Source organism: Schistocerca cancellata, chromosome 1, assembly GCF_023864275.1.
Source record: "Schistocerca cancellata isolate TAMUIC-IGC-003103 chromosome 1, iqSchCanc2.1, whole genome shotgun sequence".
In the NCBI taxonomy this organism is placed as follows: Eukaryota; Metazoa; Arthropoda; class Insecta; order Orthoptera; family Acrididae; genus Schistocerca; species Schistocerca cancellata.
Window position 1 is genome coordinate 286,284,419 of NC_064626.1, and position 21,696 is coordinate 286,306,114.

A 21,696-nucleotide genomic window follows, 5' to 3' on the forward strand; every position below is an offset into this window, starting at 1 on the left:
AAAACTGACGCGCGTGCGACTGTGACGTCACCGCGCTGTCCAGCCGTCGCGACACTCGGCGCGACGAGATACAGAAAAATTTAGGACTGGCGGAGATGTCACCGATGGCGCCACGGGAACAACTTTTGGGAAACTGTATGCCTCACAAGTGGGTAAAATATCGATTTGGTACAGTATCAGGAGGAGACAAACACGCTGTAGCTTTTAAAAGCTATTTCTCACAATGACTTGCCAATATAAGCTTATCGGGCAAACTATTTATCACCCTTAAAAGAGCACTCTGGTGCTTTCTAACATTGTAGGTGATCAGAACCAGAACTAGCAGCAGGCTATCATGTGTCCCTCAATTGCAAGAGATGTGCGCTTTTCAGTCGGTTGTATGGAATCAGCACAGTAAAGTGGGTCAACGTGAAGATATGAAAATGGCAGAAAGCAGGTTACGTCTTGACACGTGTGCATGACCGTACAGTGAACGGAGCTGCCAAATCTGTTGGCGTATCAACGCAGCCTATTCAATCTCTCTGTAAGAAATTATTTACCACTCGCAGCACGTATCACACCAGGAACTGGAAATGAGTGTCGCGCCTTATCATAGACCATCTGTTGCAAACCCAACACGAGTTGCTGCTATCGGTGAATGCATGTCTGCAATGGGCCAAATAACACAAAGTTGATAGTAGTTGGCTGGAGGCGTGTAATGTGATCCAACGAGTCGCAAATTTGCCATTTTCATATAATGTGGAGCGTCGAATGAACCGACGGCACAATGAAGCGCGAAATCCGCGAGCAGAGTGTGGACCCGAGGTTGTTCAGTCATGTTTTGGGGGTGTTTTCAGTTCAGTAACTTTGCTCTTCTCATTCAGATTACCTTCAGCAGGAACAAGGATGTTTATCTCGACACTATCGGCGATCAACTGCTGCTGTTTCTTCTACATCTTCTTGATGAATATGCTGTGGGATTTCCATCTTCCATTATGACCACAACCACGTTCACACGGCAGCGTGTAAGCGTTGCTGGTTTGACGAACACCCTCATGCATCCTATCACATCCCTGATGGGCTTCTAAATTACCCGTTATTAATCCCACAGAATGATTAGGAATTACTCGGAAAAGTGGATGATAATATATGAATCACGATCCCCGGAATTTGGTAACTATGCGGGATCTAATCATCATTGAGTGGACTGAACTGGTTAAGGCTCACCTGAAGAAACTTGTGCCAACTCTTCCCTGCTGAACTGAAATAATTAATTCCCCCCCCCCCCCCCCCCAGTGTGCTTATATTGTACACGGAGGTGACACATCATGGGATAGCGATATGCACACATATATATGGTGGTGGTGGTGGTGGTGGTGGTGGTGGTGGTGGTGGTGGCGGCGGCGGCGGCGGCGGCGGCGGCTGTATTGGATACACACGGTACAAAAGGGCAATGCACTGGCGGAGCTGTCAGTTGTACTCAGGTGATTCATGTGACAATGTTTCCAAAGTGGTTATTGCCACCACGGACGGTAATTAACAGACTTTGAGCGCGGAATGATAGTTGGAGCTAGGCGCATGGGACATTCCATTTTAAAAATTAGAGAACTCCATATTTTTGACATCCACAGAATCAAGAGTGTCGCGCGGTTCCAGACTGTAGCGTCTAGAATCGCTCGGCCACCCCAGCCGGCTAAGATGAGTTCGATGGGGATTTCGAGACCGTAATAGTACGCATTTCGTTATCATGTAATTTGATCACACACAGCTTCATAAAGCATCAGTCAATGAAACCGCCAGTATCGTTCCCAATCTGTGGATATGAGTTATGTGGACTACTATGCTCTTTCTTACTATACAATTAACTCTCACATCCACGAAAAACGTTCCTGGGAAGTTTCAATAATATAGGCAATCTATTTGGCAGTTCACTGCCTACAATTCACGATCATTACGTCTTATCACCACCACCACCACCACCACCACCACCACCACCATCATAGCTAGTGAAAGCTTTGTAATTTCAGGAACAACAAGACCAATCAATGCACATGCTCTTTACGTTCAGAAAGATAATGTGCTGTTTACTCAAGCATGTTGTGCATTATACGAGGGGCGTTTGAAAAGTCCGTACGAAGTCCGAGAGATGGCACCACGTGCACGTATCGAGGTCATGTTTAGTTAGTAGCATCTTTAGAAAGAACGCACACCAAGTTTCAGCCATATTGGTCTAATTCTTTGTGTTTGTCATTCGTGTGAATCAAGGAATTCGAGTGATTGTCAAAAATTGGACGAAAAAGAATTTCGTGTGGTGACTAAACATTACTTTATGAAAGGCAAAACGCTCAGGAGACTAAAGAGAATCTTGATAAACATTACAGGGACTCTGCACATTCGATTAGAACAGTTTATCAGTGGTTTCAAATTTTTCGGAGTGGCCATATGGGCATAAGTGATGCTGAACGTTCTGGACGCCCTGTGGAGGTTACGACTCCAGCAATCATTGATAAAATCCATGAAATGCTGATGGATGATGAGTTAAGGTGCATGAGATTGCTAGTGCTGTGGGCATCTCGAATGAACGGGTACATAATATTCTGCATAAACATTTGGACATGAGAAAGCTATCCGCAAGATGGGTTCCGCGATTGCTCACTCTTGACTAAAAACGGAATCGTGTGAAGTGTTGCAAGGATGGTTTGCACCTGTTCAGGAAGAATCCGCAGGACTTTAAGCGTCGTTTCGTCACTGTGGATGAAACATGGATACATTACTATGCTCTTGAGACCAAACAACACTAAATGGGTTACCAAGGGAGAATCTCCACCAAAAAAGGCGAAGACCATTCCTTCGACTGGAAAGGTTATGGCGACTGTCTTTTGGGATTCGCAAGGGATAATCCTCATCGACTATCTGGCATAGGTAAAACTATTACAAGTGCACATCACTCATCATTGGACAGTCTGAAAACCGAGCTGCAAAAAAAACGCCGGCGATTGGACTGCAAAAAAGTCCTTTTCCATCACGACAATACACCAGCACACATCTCAGCAGTTGTGGTCGCAAAATTAATGGAAATAGGATTCCAACTCGTTTCACATCCCCCTGTTCTCCAGACTTTGCTCCCACGGACAAAGATTTTATTCAAACGAGGAAGTGATTGCAGCAACTAATAGCTGTTTTGCAGACTTGGACAATTCCTATTATTCGGAAGGGAACAAGAAATTAGAACAGCGTTGGACGAAGTGTATAAGTCTAAAAGGAGACTATGTCGAAAAAAATAAAGGTTTACCCCGAACATGTAAGTAGTTTTTATTTTTGCACGGGGTTTTCAAACGTCCCTCGTACAGAAAGCGTTCAAAATTGCCAAAACCACATTCAACAACGACGTAACATCTACGCAGAAAATTCTGGTGTTCTTTACAAGTACATCAGGCATCGCATGAATTCCATCAGACGCTCCAAACATCCTGGCGAGAAGTGTATCATCCTCGGGAACTGGTCACGTACAGAAGTCTTTTGAAGTGCCCCACAAAAAAATCAAGAGGTGTCGTATCGGGGAGGAGGTGGCCTTCCCTTCCATTCAACACCTGGGGTACGCCCCACTGAGTAAGTCACGTACATGCACAGAAAAGTGTGCAGGTGCTCCGTGTAATAACATCTACATCTGACGACGCATGTTAAGTGGTACATTATCCTTCCTGAATTGATTGTCATTATTGTCCAATACATTCTGAAGCTTTCACTAGCTGAGAATGAGTTTCTATTGCAAAGCAGTTTTATTTCGATTCTTCTAGCAGCTCCTTCCCTTATGTGCACCATTTTGCATCATCCTGCAGAGGGAGACGCCCTTTTATGTGCTCCAAATTTGTTGCTTCTTCTGCACGTGTGCGAACCATCTAACAATACCGGCACTCGTAGTGAAACATCAATACTTGGTTGCGGAAAAAGAAACCGTTGTGTAGACTCACAAACGTATGTTTGCAGTATAAAGCAATCATGCAGCTCATTGCAGTAATGTTGGGCGAAGAGTAAAACAGTCAGAAGTGCAGAAGAAACAGGTCCAGGATCGGCCACGTTCGGGACGTCCTAAGTCAGAGCTCCCGACATGGAGAATCTCGTGGATGCCACTACTCATGCAGACTGGCGCATTATAATCCAACAATTGGCTCTACTGCTATCTGCGAACATTGGAAGTTCGTGTGTAATGACTGACACTGTTGGATATTCAAAGATGTGCTCTAGGTGTGTTCCACAAATGCTCACAACAGACCACAAGATTCATGGAAAAGCCATTTCATCTAAACTGTCAGCATTTTCAGGCCATTGTAGATGCCTTTCTGTTGCCTATCGTTAGACGTGGTCAGTCCTGTGTACATAACTTGAGCTTTCACCAAAAGGAAACATGTTTTACACAACGCGAGGACTGGTCATAGAACGTAATGGAGACCTTACAGCAGACAGGTGGTCTTCCAAAGCTCAGCCACGCAGAGAGAGAAACCTCTCCGGCATCCGACATCCGCCAACTCCGTCAAGGACGAGGACAGCTATGAAGTACAGAATACCATCTACTCAAGATATCCAGAAAAAGAGGAAAGGCTAAAAATGTAATAGACATCAGTTGGATCGTCAATAATAAAACATGATGTGAGGAATAGTTACGGCCAACAAGGGTGTCCCATGGGGCTCCGCATGCGAAGGGGCACGCCACCCGTAGCCATTCTACCTCCGATCCATTGTACGCAAAGCATTATAGGAAAGAATAGCACCCATTCAACAACAAACTGCTACTCTTAAAACGGGAAACCGGTTGCAGAAGAAAGAGAGACAAAACGCCTAAAGGCAATTAAAACAGACGAAAGGAGGGATGGCAGAGGTAGCAGTCTAAGGACGGCGTGTCTGGCCCAGGTTGTAGCATTATACACCCCCAACTACTCAGCCCCCGCTACGAAGGTAATTTAAAACGTTATAACCAAGAATAACCAAGAAGAGCCAAGAGTATGAGCACCTTTCAATAAGGCTACACAACCACAATGTGACGGTGGCTTCTTAGGTAAAATAAAACTATGGGTCAGCCTGGTATGAAATACAATACTGGATGCATTATGGGAGGAATGGGAAGAGCAATACCATGCAGCAGTATCTCCTTGGTAGTGCGGAGTTTAGCAGAGAATGCAATAGACCACCAAATGGTGTTCCATCTCCAGTGGCCAGAGGGCTTAGTTGCATCTGCAAAACCGCAGCTGGGACCGTCAAAGCGGATCATGAGCTAGTAATCTCTTCTCTAGCCAAATGGTTGGTCAGGTGATTCCTTGGGATATTCACAGGACTTAGTATCCAAAGACAACGGAACAGTCAGTATCACTAATGTCAAAGAGTCGTGAATATCAGATATCGCTGGGCGATGAGAGAAATGTGCGTCATTGGCTTACATACTGCAGATTGAGTCATTAAAAATCAAAACGCTTTCATGAGATGTCCGTTTAATAAAAAGGAGAGCACTGTTAATGAGCATCACCTCAGCCATAAAAACACTACATGTTTCCCAACAATGAATGGTGTTCGTGTCTGGTGTGAGATGGTTTTAGACCCGTTAGTGTAAAAGATGACAGTCCCTGATGCTCCTGAAGAACAGAAAGGAACAGATTTTGAAAAGCCTGGGTATAAACCGAATGAGGAAGATGGAGAAAAATGGGGGGGGGGGGGGAGAGGGGGAGAAACCACGGGGAGGATAGGAGAAGATCCAGGCAGAGGGCAGGTAATCTCTCTCTCAAGGGCGGTTGTCAGGGGGTAAATGCCCCTCACATGCAAAAAGAATTATAAGGAAGTTGTTAAATGATGATTGTGTGAGTGAACAAGACTTTGTATAGTCGGAACTGAACAGTGAATGTCCTACTTCGGCAAGGATATATTTATGGGATTAATCCAGAAGGTGTCAGTAGCCAGTCCAACACCATGGTGTTGGACGAGGTTTAAGAATTTCAAAGCTGAAGGCATCGCCAAGGCACACACCTTGCAACGAAAGTGCAAGGGGGATTGGACCAGAGCGCAGTGGATACGAACTGAAAACCAAGGGAAAGGGTCCAAAAAGAGGTCTGTCAGATGGCCCAATGCAATTAAGATGTGATGGCACCAGGAGGTGTAATATGCTCAATGTGGAGAGAGAAAAAAAAAAGGACTGCAATGATGTGTTGGCGTTTAGAAAAGTCCTGTTGGATTGCCAATGCCAACCTAAACAGGTAGTATGTTGTGGATCATCGAACTCGGAAACCACACTGATGTGGGGACAAAAGCCATCGTCATTTGAGAACTCAGCGTAACTGGCAGGCAATTATGATTTTAAACAGTTTGCAGAGAACGTTGGTAAGGCTACTCGGCCAACTGTCTACGGATGTTACGTCTTTGATTGGCTCAATGGTTGCAACTATGATACTATCTCGCCATTACAAAGCGAAAAAACACCGCAAGCCAAATATGGTTGAAGGCCCAGAGGAGATGGAGCTGTTGAGAATAGGTCACATGTTGCATCATCTGTTTATTAATGGAATGAGGGCCCTGGGCCGTATCGTGAGACAAGGCAAGAAAGTGAAGCAAAATCAAGTCAATGAAATATTCATTATACAACGTGGCAAAATGAGGTCAAGGAGGGGAGGGGGGGGGGGGGAAAGTCTTCATTGTTTACACATCCAGAAGGCAATCATGTAAGATGATTATGCTGCACCGTCACCAACTGGTTCATAAGACGTTCAGCAGGAGCTGACATCAGTGCGGACACACTTCTGAAGGAAGCGGTCCAGTACATTTGAGGATCTTTGGCGGCCCAGAAGACTGTGGTACTTGAACCACACGTTAGATAGAAACGTATAAGTTCCCAGGTTGGTTGATTGGTTGGTCGGTTTGTTTGAAAGTGGCAAGCGACCAAACAACGAGGTCATCGATCCCTTGTTCCTAATAAAACAATGCCACAAGTGTGAGGATAAAATAGACGAGACCTATAACACAAAAGGTAAAGAAAGAAAGACCACAATAACGAAGGAAAGGCAACGAACACTAAAATGAACAAAAGGACAAGAGAACGACAGAGAGAGGCAAGAAACAGTTAGAAGAGAGTAAAACAAGGAAGCAGATTACAGTGGCTGGCCGACCACGAAAATAAAAAGGAAAAGCCAGACACCCTGCAACACATTAAAACCTTCACCCTAAAAGCACTAGGGTGGAGGACACAGAGGGACAGAGGACAGGCACTAAAACTCAGATCGAATGATAAAACCCACCTTCATGAATGAAACATAAAACCATATCAGCCGATGAGGCGATGTCTGCTAAAATCAATGATAACGAGTCCGGCAATCGAAGATGAAGTCACAGGGCAGCCAAAGAAGGACATAGCAGAACAACATGGGCCACTGTCAACTGGGCCCCACACCGACACTGAGGAGGGTCTTCACAGCGCAGGAGGTAGCCGTGGGTCGCCCATGCATGGCCAATGTGGAGCCTGCAGAGAACCAGAGTCCCTGCAAGACGCCCTCATCGAGGACTTCCACACATTCGTGGTCCGCTTAATGGCTCACAGTTTGTTGTGCGTACAGAGATTTTGCCATTCCGTCTCCCAAAGCTGAAAAACCATGCGGCATAATAACGAACGCTGGTCAGTTGTGGGGATGTCCATCTCCAGAAGTGGTTTCCGTGTAGCCTGTTTGGCCAGCGTGTCAGCAAGTTCATTTTCTGGGATTCCGACGTGACCACGGGTCCAGACGAACACCACTGAACGACTCTACTGTTCCAGGGCATAGATGGACTCCTGGATGGACGCTAACAAGGATGAAGAGGGTAGCTCTGGGCGATAGTTTTCAGGCTGCTCAAGGAGGCAGTACATAAAAGTAAAAACTCCCCATGGCATAAACGGAGATACTGAAGTGTAGGAGAAATGGCCACCAGCTCTGCAGTGAATACACTGCAGCCATTGGGTAAGGAATGCTGTTCAATATGGCCGCCGTGCGCGTAGGCAAAGCCATCGCGACCATCAGCCATCGAGCCGTCGGTGTAAACCACTTCAGAGGCCCAGAACACCTCAAGAATCGAGAGGAAGTGACAGCGGAGAGCTACAGGGTTAATGGAGTCCTTAGGGCCACGTGAAAGGTCCAGACGAAGCTGCGGCCGAGGTGTACACCCTGGAGGCGTACGTGAACAGACTGTAAGTAGACGTAGTAAAGGGAAGAACTCTATATCGGAGAGAAGGGACCGCACGCGAACCGCAATCGTTAGCCCTGTCCTGGGCCGGCGATTCGGGAGATGGACTGCCGCGGGTGGGAAAAGGAGATGGTAATTCGGATGCTCAGGGGAACTATGAATGTGTGCTGCATAACTGGCGAGCAGTTGCACACCTCTGATCTGCAATGGAGGGACACCAGCCTCCACCAGTACGCTGGTCACTGGACTTGTCCTAAAAGCTCCTGTCGCTAGTCGAACCCCACACTGGTGCACAGTGTCGAGTAAATGCAATGCTGTAAGCGCTGCCGCACCATAAACCACACTCCCATAGTCAATTCGGGATTGGACAAGGGCTCTGTAGAGCTGCAACAGCGTAGAGCGATCTGCACCCCAATTGGAGGGCATTGAAGTGCTGCCAGCACTTCTGCTTAAGCTGATGAAGATGAGGGAACCAAGTCAATCGAGAGTCGAAAACCAGTCCTAGGAATCGATATGTCTTCACTACAGTGAGTAGATCGTCATTAACGTAAAGTGCTGGTTCCGGATGAACTGTACGACGCCGACAGAAGTGCACGACACATGACTTTGTGGCTGAAAACTGGAAGCCGTGGGCTAGAGCCCATGACTGCGCCTTGTTGATGGTTCCCTGTAGGCGCTGCTCAGCAGCACCAGTATTGGAGCAGCAGTACGAAATGCTGAAGTCGTCTGAATACAGAGGAGGTGAGATGGAGGGCCTGGCAGCTGCTGCTAGACCGTTAATGGCCACTAAAAATAGAGACACACTCAATACAGAGCCCTGCAGGACTCCATTCTCCTGGATATGGCTGGAACTATGGGAGGCACCAACTTGGACATGGAAAGTACGGAGCAGCAGGAAGTTTTGGATAAAAATCAGGAGCAGGCCCCAGAGACCCCACTCATAATGAGGCAAGGGCGTGATATCGCCAGGTCATGTCGTATGATTTTTGTAAATCAAAAAGACAGCAACCAGGTGTTGCCGTCTGGAAAAGGCTGTTCGGATGGCAGACTCGATGGACACAAGATTATCAGTGGTAGAGCGACCCTGGCAGAAGCCGCCCTGACATGGAGCCAGCATGCCACATGACTCCAGGACCCGACCCAAACCAACCGCCAACATACAATATGTTCCAGCAGCTTACAAAGAACGTTGGTGAGGCTGATGGGCCGATAGCTATCCACATCAAGCGGGTTTTTACCGGGTTTAAGCACCGGAACGATGGTGCTCTCCCAACATTGCGATGGAAAGACGCCATCGCACCAGATGAAGATTACGAGAAGGTGTCGCTTGTAGTCATATGAGAGATGTTTAATCATCTGGCTGTGGATCCGATCAGACTCAGGAGCTGTGTCAAGGCAATGTGCAAGGGCACTAAGGAGCTCCCACTCTGTAAATGGGGCGTTATAGGATTCACTGCATTCTGTAGTGAAACGTTCCTTTCCAGCCGCCGTTTGAGTGTGCGAAAGGCTGGGGGATAATTCTCCGACGCAGAGGCTCGAGCAAAGTGCTCGGCAATCGCGTTTGCATCGGTATGCAACACGCCATTTATGGCAACACCGGGGACACCTGTTGAGGCCTGGTCCCCGAAAAGACGTTTGATCTTTGCCCATACTTGGGAAGGTGACACATGGCACGCAATGGTCGAGACGTATCTCTCCCAACACCCCTGCTTCCGTCGTTTGGTAAGGTAGCGAACAAGCCTTTTAAAGGCTATGAGGTGCTCCAAGGAAGGGTGCCACTTATGCTGCTGTAGACCTCGCCGGCGCTCTTAATTGCTTCAGCGACTTCCGGCGACCACCAAGGAACTACCTTGCGCCTCAGGCACCCTAAAGAGCGAGGGATCGCGTTTTCTGCTGCAGAAACAATTGTTGTAGTTACCTGCTCTACCATCACATCGATGTTAACGTGTAGGGGAGATTCAACAGTGACAGCAGAGGTGAAAGTTTCCCAGTCCACCTTGTTTAAAGCCCATCTGGGCAGGCATCCGTGGGCCTGATGCTGGGGCTGTGACAGGAAGATGGGGAAGTGGTCACTACCGCACAGGTCGTCATGTGCTCTCCAGTGGATAGATGGGAGACGTCCTGGGCTGCAAATTGATAAATCAATGGCCGAGTAACTACCATGAGCCACAATGAAATGTGTGGTGGTCCTAGTATTTAAGAGGCAGAGGTCGGACTGACACAAACTTTCGACGTCTCTGCCTCGGCCAGTAAGCATGGTATCACCTCACAAAGGGTTATGGGCATTAAAATCTCCCAAAAGTAGGAATGGTTTAGGAAGCTGATCAGTCAGTGCAGCTAATACTTTCACGGGTACTACACCATCTGGAGGAAGATATACATTGCAGACAGTTATTTCCTGTGTCGTCATTCTGACAGCCACAGCTTCAAGAGGGGTTGGAAGGGGCACATGTTCACTACAGACTGAGTTTAGAACATAAACGCAAACTCCATCTGACACTCGATTATAGTTGCTACAGTTCCTGTAATATCCTTTATAGCTGCAGAGGGCAGGGGTCCACATAGCTGGGAACCAGGTTTCCTGGAGGGCAGTGCAGATAGCAGGTGTAAAGCTTAACGGTTGCTGTAGCTCAGCCAGGTGGTGGAAAAAACCGCCGCAATTCCACTGGAGGATGACATCAGGTGACTGGGAAGGCATGGAACATTCAATGCAGTTTACACCTCAGTGTCACCTGCTGCAACCGACGGTTTGCCTGAGCAGTCTATATCTATTTTGTCTGAGGGTCTGGCGAGATCTAGGTCCTCAGTGGACGCCAAAATCTCCACCCCATCCTCAGACGCAGAGCTTGTAGGTAGCGGTGGCGTGGGTGCCACTGCAATTTCCTCGATCTTAGGGGTTTTCTTTTTGCATTTCTCTCTGCTCCTTGGGTTTCCCTGGCTGGGAGGTCTTCACTGGCACAGTCTCCAGGACTGAGGATGAGCGTGGAGCCCTACAACCAGCTGCTTTTGGGCTCTTCAGCTATTGGCGGATGTCGTCTTTCCCACTAGCAGAAACCTGGGAAGGGAGTGACCCAAGGGACCCCTTCCTAGCGAGATAAGCCAAAGAAGACTTACGCTTCTCTGGCTTAGAAGTGGGGACGGAGGTCCCCGATGGTTTGGGTGGGGGGGGTTGGTGTTGCTCCAGAAGTAGGTGGTGCAGGAGCAACAGGAAGGGAAATGCCCCCACTATCAAGAGGGCAAGTGTAGTCTTCTGGCTCTGAGAGGTGACTTGGGTTGGCAGAGCTGATGTTGCCAGAACTGTTGTAGTGGCGGCGTAAGACGATGTCATACACACAGGATGCAGGCATTCAAATTTTCTCTTAGCCTCAGTATAGGTCAGTCTGTCCAGGCTCTTTTACTCCATTTTCCTTTCTTTCTGGAGAATCCTGCAGTCTTGCGAGCAAGGCAAATGGTGCTCTCTGCAGTTGACCCAGATGGGAGGCGGGGCACATTGAGTATTGGAATGTGATGGGCGTCCGCAATTTCGACATGTGACGCTGAAAGTACAGTGGAAAGACATATGGCCAAACTTCCAGCACTTAAAGCACTGCATCGGGGGAGGGATATAGGACTTTACATCACAGCAGTAGATATCACCTTGACCTTCTTGGGCAATGTATCACTCTCAAAGGCCAAGATGAAGACACCGGTGGCAACCAGATTATCCCTCAGACCCCTGTGGACATGCCGGACGAAATGTACACCTAGCCTCTCTAAACTGGCGTGCAGCTCATCATCGGACTGCAAAAGAAGGTCCCTGTGATACATGATACCCTGGACCATATTTAAGCTCTTATGGGGCGTGGTGGTTACAGAAACATCCCCCAGCTTGTCATAAGCGAGTAAGTCTCGTGACTGGGCAGAGGATGCCGTTTTGATCACGACTGACCCAGATCTCATTTTGGACAAGCCCTCCACCTCCCCAAACTTTTCCTCCAAATGTTCCACAAAAAACTGAGGCATGGACATGAAAGATTCCCCATCAACACTCGTACATACGAGGTACCGGGGCAAATAAGCTTCACTGCCATCCTTAGCCTGGCGCTCCTCCCATGGTGTGGCCAGGGAGGGGAACGATTTGGGGTCATATTTCTTAGCACTGAAGTTAGACTTTGCCCACTTAGAGACAGCTGGCAGCGGACCACCAGCAAGAGATGACTTACTACGCTTCACGGCGAGTCATCCGCCCTGATGTACTCTGACCAGGGCCCTCCCCATGGGTGCCACCCAGCCTCAGCAAGGGCCACCTGGCAGGATGGCCATTGCCAGGAGTCCCAATGACCCAGGGGGATGGGCATCTATCGCTTTGTGTACATGGGGAGTTAAAGGCGCAGCATCAGCAGAGTGATCCCTGTGTGGTTAGGGCACTACAACAGGGTACATGGAGGGCCCCACCACAATGGACTGGCTACCGTGCCGGGTATGAGGCGCTAAGACATCCATGGTCATCTTCGGTGCAGAATGCGACACTGCATAATGCACGGTGGAAAACGCACCCAGGAAGGTGTCCTCAGCCAAGAGATGGAGAATGAGCAGGACTGCAATGCGATGACGAGAAAGTGGGCTAAAGATCTCAGTGCACGATGGACACAATGCATCATGTAAGGCACCCTTCCCCAATTGGCTCGCTCTTCGAGAACAAAAGGCCGAAACGCGAGAGACTCCTTTTAGTCGCCTCTTACTACACGCAGGAATACCTCGGGCCTATTCTAACCCCCAGACACGCAGGGGGGTTAGTGACGGGTGTCGCTACTTCTGAGTCAAGTAGTTCCTCAATTGGCCTCACACAGGCTGAGTGCCACCCGCTTGCCAACAGCACACGTCAGAACCCGAGGTGTCCCATCCATATGCTAGCCAAGCCCAACAGTGCTTCGATGATTTGAAAGGAACTGGTGTTACCACTGCAGCAAGCCCATTGACTGTACTCTACGTGGGAACTTCAAAACTTAAGTTACCCATGTCTCCCTTGCTAAGACCATTCCACAACAGGAGAGACGCATTATCAGAAGAGAGTATATTGGGTTTCCTGCAGACAGTTCTGCTGCAGTACGATTAACACAAGCATCACATTATGAGAGTAAAATGCGAGGTAACTGAAAGATATACCAAAACTGAAGTACACAGGGCAGTACGATTCTTGTGGGTTCTGAACTGAACATAGATATACTGAAAATTCTGGCTTTATATACACCAAATGCAATGTCCCATCCAGTAATAGTGAAATGGTGCCAACAATTTGGCGAAGGTCGAGCAGGTGGGGGTGTTTATGATCGGCAAGTTCAGATCTTGCACCTTGCAACTTCCGTCTTTCCGGCAAGTTAAAATAACATCTGGGAGGAAAAATTTTCCAACGACGAAGATGTTCACATAGCAGCTTCTGAATGGCTCCATGACCAAGGAACCGCATTTCTATGGTAGAGGAAATGACCGATTGGTACAACGTTCCAGCTGTTGTTTACAGACTTTGTGACTATGTTAAGAAAATAGTGTCATGTATTTGTGTCAATTTCGAAACGACAGAGAGGCTTCGTCCCACTGTAGCCCTCAGTGGTTCACAACCCCACAACAGGCCACAACAGTCCACCCACCCCACTGCCGCTCCACACCGAACCCAGGGTTATGGTGTAGTTTGACTCCCAGTGGACCCCCGGGAACATCTCATACCAGACGAGTGTAACCCCAAATGTTTGCATGGTAGCGTAATTATGGTGTGTGCTCACATGGAGACAGTGTTTGCGCAGAAATCGCCGACATAGTGTAACTGAGGTGGAAAAGGGAAACCAGCCCACTTTCGCAAAGGTAGGTGGAAAACCGCCTTAAAAAACCATCCACAGGCTGGCCGGCACACGGGATTTTGACACTAATCAGCCGGGCGGATTCATGGCGGGAACTAGCACACCTTCCTGCTCGGGAAGCAGCACGTTAGACCCCGCGGCTAGTCGGACGGGCAGTTAAGTGTAGTGTAGCATTCAATAAAGTTAGTTGGCCGGCCTACAGGTCATCATACCGCATTGACGTTCTGTATGACAATGGTGGATGATGTTTGGTTTGTGGGGCGCTGAAATGCGCGGTTATCAGCGCCCGTACAATTTCCCAACCTTTGCTCAGTCCAATTTCGCCACTTTCCTGGATGATGAAATGAGGAGGACAACAAACACCCAGTCATCCCGAGGCAGGTGAAAATCCCTGAACTCGCCGGGAATCGAACCCGGGACCCCATGCTTCGGAAGCGAGTACGCAACCGCGAGATCACGAGCTGCGGACGACAATGGTGGGGGGACTACACACCTTAAGGGCTTAAGCGATCCTGTAACACATGTGAATACTTTCACGGGACAATGTTGCCAGGGCACCTGTTATAAGTGTGCACATTAGCGCTGTGCCTCCATTACATTACCCATAGGTGGCACACGTAGTTTCCATTTATCAATTAAGACAGTGTTTCCTTTCAAGAGGACGCGGCCGATTGGACTCTCATATTCATTATTTCCGTGAAACGAGTTTTAGGTATTCCTTACCTTACTGAGTATGACACGTCAATCATGTTTCACACGAATGATGCCTCACAAATTTACCAATTACGGAATTGTTGCCAACTCCCTGAACATGGAGCAAATAAAAATGCAGTAATCAAACGTTGTGTATCTGTGGCACACTTCCGCTGTCCTTTTTGCAGGTAGCTTTAAGTATCTTTCCAATCACAAGTCACGCCTGGATTGCGGAATGAAGATGTAGAACAGAATCCTCTTCCTACGGTGAAGCTTGGATCAGAGCAGTGCTGATTCTTAATAGAAGATATCAACGGTTGTGCCAAATCCCGTGGTGTTCCTCACTTCTAGCGACAATCTGTCCTCGTACGCAAAAACGCTGGTCGTAGTCTTCGAGCGACGTCCCCAAAGCCTCATTTTAATCTCTGAAGAAATGTTTACGAATGGAATTCAGCATGTGATTTCGCGAGTTGCGTGAGTACCAGCAGCTGTGATTCGGACACAAAGTCATACCCCATTACAGAAACATCTTGCTACAAAGCTTTGACACTTATGATCAAAACCTCTGGCAGTTTCTCTTCCACTATCAGGAGTGAGAACTCATCTATAGGCAGTTCGTCGTTTCTGCTTAAGCCTGCCGAGCAGCAGTCTCGGATTGATATTTTTTGATTATTTTTAACCGACACCGTTTGCCCGATTAGCAACGTTAGTTCTTTTAATACCACCTTTATCTAGTTACTCAGTACCCAATCTGCTGAAAAAGTGAAGGTGGCCACTTGTCCAACAATCTTCTGAAATCCGTTTGCAAGCACAGGTAAGACGGTAAAGGGAAATAATGATTCTCAAGTAGCGACTTCTACATAATAAGGATATCTTTACTTGCAATGAGTCTCTTGTTAGTTCCTTGAGGTTTTCAAAACCTCACTCACTGACTGAATCAGTTTTAGAGTTTACGACAGTGTTAAACAGAGATGTAGCATCAACTCAGGTTAAATACAGTAAAGGAGCGGCTCAGTCACGGTATTATCGAAGAACAGCGCTCTGGCGTTAGCACAGAATGATTTAAAAACGCACGGAAAACAGAATTAAGTATACCCAAACACAGATTTGTGCTTCATTCCTTTCGAATAATATTCCACATACCGAGTGGAAAGTGGATTTACACTCTTTATCAAACAGCATGCCTCTGATTACTTTTGCCACCTTCCTTCATTTAATGTCAGTGGGGAGCGAAAAAGTTAAAACTGTACAAGAATAGTTAGCACGCCGTCTCCTCCGTAAATGTGCCACGTTTACAAGAATGCTTCTAATGGAAATTTCGTGTGCTGGTCCTATCTCGCACTTGTGCCCCTAACCAACAATTGATATGACTGCGGAGTGTTTTCCCTGATGCTGTGATCATCAAAAAGCTACTGTTGTAGTTTCCTTATCCAAGTGACAATACCTTACACTTAGGCACATTTGAGGTGTCCTAGCATTTAGTACACCTCGTGTCGATTTTGTGTAACTGCTTCTATGCTGTCCGAAGACATGCAGCCTAGATAACTTTTAGCGATAGCAACGGTGAACAGAATGCTGGTAGGAAGCTGAAGATTCAAATGTGCCACCTCCAGGACCCACGGAAACGTTCGCCGTCCAGAATTGCCCAAATATAGTCCTTGTCCCTGCTACTGTCGCCCTACATCAAAGCTCCAACATCCCATCCAAAACAGTTCGAACTCTACTCCCATCTCTTTCAGTTCCAACTGAAATCTTACCAAATACTCTACATAAGAAACGACCGACCGTGTGATAAATATTTTCATTCACTGGATGGGCGTAAGAACATTGTTTTTCTGACGATCATCTTTACCTTCTAAATTATGTTCTTGTGGTTGTTCTCGCGAATTTCATTTCGGTGTTCGCTACCTCATGAGACAATCAGTTCGAAACGTCGTGCCACTCTTCCTGTGGACTCCAGTTTATGCCATTCTGTCGCTTTTAATCCTTTACTTCATGTAACCACAATATAGCAGTAACAGCTGCAATCAAAATGAAATTTTCATAATTATCTATAGAATCTACTCTTAATAACCTCAACAACAGTAAGTCCATGTGGATTGTAAGTAGCCCTCAAATTACAACGTGTTATTGCAGCTCGGTATTTACTCTGATCATAATAATCCCACTTAACTGTCAATGTCTCTGTGAGACTCAACAAATGTTTAATGTCCGGTGTACACTCGCTACAGAAAAGCAGTTTACTTTGTAATTCTTACAGGGGAGGGTTCTCCATATGAGCGAATGCTTTTACAAATCTCAGTGTTGTACGGAGGATGCGTATCCACGTAAGGAAGTGATTAGTAACGTTTCTAGAAAGTAAACGACGGGTACTGTCTCTTCTTTTCCAGTATCTTTGGCAAATTGTCTTTTGGCTGCAGGTCTTGTCTGTACACAACACAGGGATAAAGTAGAGGTAGAGGACGTTTCATATTATAAGTCTTGGTAAATACTTGCGTCGGGACCTGACGCAAAAGGCAAACAATTTCACAGCGAGGTACTGTCGCATTCTACTGTTGCAAAGCGTTAACAAGCCGGGACCGCAGCTGTGACTAGAATGTCGAGAGCGCGGTGCGCTGGGTGCATGAATGACCTCTCACCTTTATCTGGAGGGAGCGCTGCCCTCGACATTCATTAACGGAAGACGGGCAGGTCGCAGGAAACAGCAGGTTGGGTTGCTCAATGAAGCCTCACATTTTGACAATTTTGCGAAGCCCTAAGAAATGTTAAAAGCGGCTTTGGTATTATTAGTAACAACAATCACCGTACTTCGGGAAACGAAAATATAGGGAGCTTTTGTCAGGACATCAGTTCACTGGTTTTATAAAAATTTTCGCCCCCTCTCCCAATACCGACGAAGTAAATTTCACCAAGGGGTTTACGCTTCTTTTCACTTTGTCCCTCATGGCGGTCGGTTGCAACACCTTGCTTAGGCAGGTTTTCAATATTTGTCTTAGACGATGTCCGCAATATTTCGCATTCGAACAAATTTACGGCTCCAATGTCGACGAAACAGTTTGTATATCTTAATATTCTGATGCTGATGTTTCGCACAACACAATGCACGAGCTTAAACATAAGCTTAATATTCATGTTTCTGACTTTATGACCTTCAGAATACATGCGCAATGTCAATAATACAAGGTAACCGATATGTATTCGACATCATGACAGCGTAATCTTAACAGGCGTTGTGAGGAATATTCGATATCACTCGTCAGCTTTGATCGGTGCCAATGTCAATGGCTGCTGTGACGCCACCTTTACGTGCGTCTTTTTTATAATTTGGTTGTTAATTGGTGGAATCAACGAACGTTGCAGCAAAAATTGCTCATCGTAACGACCGAGGCATACAATTCTATTTTTAAACTCATGCACGTAATTGCTCGCTTATCTTTAAATAATATGGCTTTATGTAACAATCTTTTCTATCAAGTTACCTTCCATTCAGATGGCTATTGCACTCAGCGACTGTTATATTGACTTGTAAATAATAGATTTCATCTATCTGTCGTCCTTTTTAAATTTTATTGGCAGATCTAGATTTCAGCTAGAAACTAGCCATTCTCAATGCACTATCATTTTTGATCCGTGCATGTAATGCCTGCTGGTCGGGCTTCATCCACAGTTCATTGAATTAGATCTGCCAATATAATTTAAAAGGGCACTTGATAGCTGAAATTTATTATTTACAAATCTTTTATATTCTGTTATTGAAGTGCAATAGGTATCTTTTTTGTCTCAATTTTATTTCATCGAAAGGGTCTTACTTGTAACCAATACATTGTAAAAATCAAAAAGGCACCTGAGAGATCATTTGAGAACTATCTGGAACGCGCCCCTGAAAAAATTTCTCAAGTGGAAAGTACGGTAGCCTAAAGAAATGTGACAAAGGCAACGTCATGTTAGCTGTACTAGTGGGAATTTAATTACAGTCGCGTCAGAAAATTCTAAATAACGACCTGCCTTTATACGCTAACAAATGTTTTGTTCTGCCCATCTTCTAGAATCTAATGTTAGTGCGGTCTGAAGCATGAGGTGGTTTGGATCCTCAGGTGTTCATTTCTTCACCATGGGGCCTGGTTCATTCAGAACGAACCCTTCATGCATCTGTAAATACTCATCAATAAAATGAATATTACTGCATTATTTGATGACCAATTTTCTGAGTTTTGGAACTGAGATAATAGACAACGAATATTCCCATCATTAACAGTATTAAAACTGGCTTTTTAAGTTGTGTGCAAGATACATATTACTGGTCAATTTTCATCCAAAAATCTACCAGTTCAGTATGACAGTAATAGGGCGTGGTCTGTCTTGAGTCGTTTGTCACGGAGCTTTAATGTACATTTTAGAGCTAAGCGTTACTCGGGCTTCTTTATCTGGCATTACAGTACATCGCTGCTATATGCATACGAACGGTATACAAAAAAGAAAACTTTGCTGTAAGTAGCAATTAATTGATTAGCAACTAAATTGATTTCTTACCTGGCAGTGCTCCACATTAAATATTTAAAATGAAACTTTTTTCGGCATTTCAGAGCTGAATAAAAGGGCGCTTGAAACTCTCATTCGGCGATTGTTGGACGAGAGTGGTTAAAGACCAAAATAGAACACGGCGAAAAGAAGGGAGGAACTGACTGATCTAGCGAGTGTCGCTCTACATGACTCAGAAATTATGCCGTCCGGAGAACAGTTCAACTGCTGCTGTTTTGCAACATCGTAACATAACAAGCCACAAATATTAGAACGCAATTATGTCCAACGACTGTCTTCAACAATCGAACGCAGAAGCAAACAGATTTGTAAGTTTTATTCTCAAGATAAATTCTATGTATTAAGTTATCGGAAAGGGTATGTTGTGACACATGAGTGTAATGTAAACTGATAGATGGGAGTTCAGGTGGCTCTGCTTAATATGACAATATTCATCAAACCAAACTTTTGGTTTCAAAGACATTTAGTATTTACTATAGTCAGAGTAATTACGTACTTATGCACCGGAGAGTGATTTTGCAGATTTAATTAAATCCGTGAAACCTAAATTAAATCGGATTAATAATTAGTTCTATTTGTTCGTCGCAATATTGTTACACTGCAATACAATCAAGGAAGAGGCTACACGGAGACATGCCACACCGCAATGACCTAGCAATGCATTTTTCCTTCGTATTTCGGGGCTGATTTATTACACCCGTAGTTTACAGTAATTATTTTCTTTTGTATGGTGATGTTCCGAACTCTCCCCCTACCGCGTGTTACAACTTAAAAAAAAAAACTGTAGCACTTAAATTTCACTTTTCTGCAACAACAAAAATCAAACGATAAGCCAATTGTTCCAGTTGCATAATATCTCAAATATTGAACGAGAAACAACAGCACATATTTGTACGAGGTATCACCCCCGCTTTTAACGTTAATTCGATCGAACTATTTCTGAGGACAACTACCTTGTACAAGAAATGGCGCGCATTTCAAACAAGTTGCTTCTGTCATGCACTGTGCGTACACTGGAAAACGTTGTCGACGCTACACACAATTTCAGTCCAACACAAACAATATAAATAAATGCTCTAAAGTAATTTTATACGACTCGTTGAGTGTTACGTGTTAGGTCACCGATGTTGGTTACGCCCCCTCATCGGCGGTATGGTCCGCGAAACGATTAACAGCAGGCGTGGCAATAAAATCACCTATGATGAAAAAAAAATCTAATTTCGTACTTTTGAGCAGAGCAGGTTCTGTATCAGTACGACATGGAAATGGTAAATTAGACATTTTAATATTTCCGGTAACTAAACACTACCGATTTTCATAGAAACACAAAAAGTAACAAGTAAGTAACTAAACCAATGCACATAAAGCATATATGTTAAGCTGCAACGAAATAAATTCTCGTAGCACATCACATCAGATCTGAATTCGTAATTTTACTACGACATAACAGACTAAAATATGAGTTGTACAACACACTTTCTGCAACGTGTTCCTTGTCTCTGTGTTATGCCGGTAATTATAAAATCAACAAGCCAGGGTACATAATAAATAAATAAGCAACTTACCTGTGTTATGTGCAATGGAGGGTTGACAGTAACGATACACGAGGCACAATGTACAGTCTTGATGCCGATTTACCGAAAATCTTTCTTCCCATCACAATTCACCACCCGGACAGCTTGCGCAGAAATGAGCAGCTGTTGCAGCACAAAAGTATGTGCACCAAAGATACATCTGCACTGGCAGTGACATGGCAGCCATCTTCTGTCGATTCCTGTGACATCTATCGGAAGTTTCAGTACTACGCTCAGATGGCAGCACAAGTTGGGATTGACATGGTTGCTAGAACGGACAAATGGTCACTCATTACATACGATAAATACAATTCACAAATTCTACCAAAAAAGAAACCATGCGCCATACATACCTCTCGCAAATGTTCACAACGCAGTATTCCGACTTTAACGATTTGCACTGTTAGGCGTTCCACATAATTATATGACGAAGATGTGAATAATATCGCTGTGACACGTGTTTCGGGTCAAAACATACATTCTTAGCACAAAGTTGTTTAGCGACGTGATAATTATTCCAATGAACGGCTCATATCTGTGTAATGCCCTTAAAGGGAGTAATTGTAGCTATCGAATATTAATTTTTATTGCCTTAAAATTTTTCAGCCTGATACTATCCTTATAAAGCAACAACGCATAGTTGCCTCCTATATTACTCATTACGCTGAAGCACTCTAAAACTCTTCGACAATCTTCTCGGCGTAGTATTTTAGAGCCGCTGATTGTTGATGCAGAGGTCCCTTTTCAATTTCCAGTGCCTGTTTAGGATTTTACTCGGATAGAAATGTCAATTGACAACGCCCGTGAGGTGTCATGACGGAGGATGAGAAATTTTTTGATTACACGTGCAGTGAAAATGAAACGTCAAGATAACACAGGAGCGACCA

General features: G+C 45.5%; 1 protein-coding gene across 2 annotated transcripts in view; it reads right to left on the reverse strand.

Moving 5' to 3' along the window:
* LOC126171351 (kelch-like protein 26) overlaps positions 1 to 20,970 on the reverse strand; it is a 343,678-nt gene extending 322,708 nt beyond the window's left edge. The window contains exon 1 of one of the 2 annotated variants that reach the window (XM_049920794.1): positions 20,801 to 20,970. The gene's annotated coding sequence lies outside the window, so the exon portion shown is untranslated. The remainder of the gene's footprint in view (positions 1 to 20,800) is intronic. The other variant, XM_049920792.1, reaches the window with a different exon arrangement.
* Positions 20,971 to 21,696: the final 726 nt, after the last annotated feature.